Below are 2,237 nucleotides of genomic sequence, written 5' to 3' on the forward strand. Positions count from 1 at the left end.
GCAGTAGAAAAATAATAAAACTATAAAATAAACAATGATATAACAATGATAATACAGTGGTACCTCGACATACGAGTTGGATTTGGTATTGTGTACTGTACTGTTTTTTATTATTGTTGTGAGCCGCCCCGAGTTTGCGGAGAGGGGCGGCATATAAATCCAATAAACCTAAACCTAAACCTAATTCGTGCCAGAGCCGACCTCGTATGTCGATCAATTCGTATCTCGAACGAATGCATTTAGATTTGGTTTTTCGCGCCAAGATAACTGGAAAAAATGAATTCTTGCGCCACCTAGTGGACGCTCGGCTCGTATCCCGAATTTGAGCTCGGGTGTCGAACAGAAATTTTGCTCGCATCTCAGCTCCTAACTTGGAATACTCGCATGTGAAGCAGCTCATATCTAGAGATACTACTGTACAGTAATATGAGATTAAAAGATGGGCAGAGAAAGCAGAGAAATGGTATTGGGGGAAGGTGGGCTTTGCTATCAATCTAATAGCAACTTCCTGTGTGGTACTGCTTCATTGGATTTCTAGGATTTGTCTTGACTTCATATTGGATTTGGTCTTCAATTTAAGCATACTTTGATGATTCAATATAAGCCAGATTCTTGGGGTGCTGTTTTCGAATTTATTGGAATCCGTGAAATATAAACCTTCGACAAAAGTGAAAGAAATTTTTTAAAGTAGAAACCATCAGAGTTTATAAACTTCAGACTAAAGAGTCAGAATATGACATTCTTGTAAGAACCAAGGTGGCACAGTGGTTAGAATGCTGTATTGCAGGCTAATTCTGCCCACATCCAGGAGTTTGACCCTGACTGGCTCAAGGTTGATTTAGGCTTCTATCCTTCTGAAATTGATAAAACGAGGACCCAGATTGTTGGGGGCAAGTTGCTAACATTTGTAAACAGTTCAGAGAGTACTATAACATAACATACTGTATATAAGTTGAAGTGTTATTACTATTGTTCTTTGTTACATATGTCCCAAGACGCAACTTAAGAGTAAAAAAAATGTTCCAATAAGTGAACAATTTAAGAAAGCAAGATGTGTTGCAATTGTCTCATACTAGAGAAGACAAATTACTTTTTAAATAAATTCTAAATTCAGACTTAGTTTATCTCAGTGAATGTTATTAGATTTTTTTTCTTTTAATGAAAGTGAAGAATTGAACTTGATCCGAAAATGTCAAATTAGCATTTGACCTTTTCTTATTTTATAGCCTTATAAGCAAAACACAGTTGGTAATGTTTTCTGAGATTTTTTTAAAAAATACATAATCTCACAGAGGTGAAAGATTCAATTAAACTTGTACAGAAAAATTCCGGCAAGTTCTAGAGCAGTGATGGTGAACCTTTTTGTTGTGTGTCAAAAATGGCAGTGCGCTATCAACGTGTGCGTGCCTTTGCCGCTTGCAACATGCCATCAGATGCACATGCAACCCCTCCTGCTGCCTATCTGCACATGCACATCCAATTCAAATTTGCTTGATATAAATTGCAGAGGTGCAAAGTGAGTTGCAGCCAATGTGATGCCCTCGCATAACCCCCACCATACCTACCGCCTGATGATCCAAGCTGGAGAAGGAACAGAGGGTGGGGCAGGCAGCCACCCAGTCAGCAAATGCTGCCCCCTGCGCCTGAGTTGGCTCTCAATGTTCTTTGTGTGCAGCCCCAACACCCCAGAAAAGCACCGGCAGCTGCAGGGGGAACGGCAAGAGCTACCAGTCACCTCGTGCACCTTGCCCTCCTCCCAAGAGTCCCTCGCACCCCCATCTTAACTTTTGCCACTGCTGCTGCTTCTACAAGAACACGCGCCTGACTCATTTAAAAAAAACACAAAAGGGGGAGGGGGCGGTCAAGCCAGCATTCTCAAACCTTTGGCCGGGTGAGTGGGGAGGCCAGCCAGAGTGCTCTCCTCAGTTTAGTGGCCATGGTGGGCTTTGGCAGCGCGCCTCCCCACCTCGGGAGGTGGCCCGATTAGCAAACTTAGCTTTTAGGTTCCCTCCTACTGGGTGGCAGCGGTGCTGGGGGGAGGAGGAAGGCAGTAGTGGCGGCGCACTTCTGGCTCCATTTTCAGACCAGCTTCCACCTCCCCTTCCTGTTAGACTTCCAAGCCACTGAGAAGGCAAAGATCAGAATCTGGGCTGCCAAGCACTACCTGTGCTTTCTCTCACCTGCTTCTTCCTGGTTGCTTCACCCTTAGCCAAGGGCGGGGTTTCCATGAAGATGTT

The sequence above is a fragment of the Erythrolamprus reginae genome, chromosome 3, assembly GCF_031021105.1.
Source record: "Erythrolamprus reginae isolate rEryReg1 chromosome 3, rEryReg1.hap1, whole genome shotgun sequence".
Classification (NCBI taxonomy): Eukaryota; Metazoa; Chordata; class Lepidosauria; order Squamata; family Dipsadidae; genus Erythrolamprus; species Erythrolamprus reginae.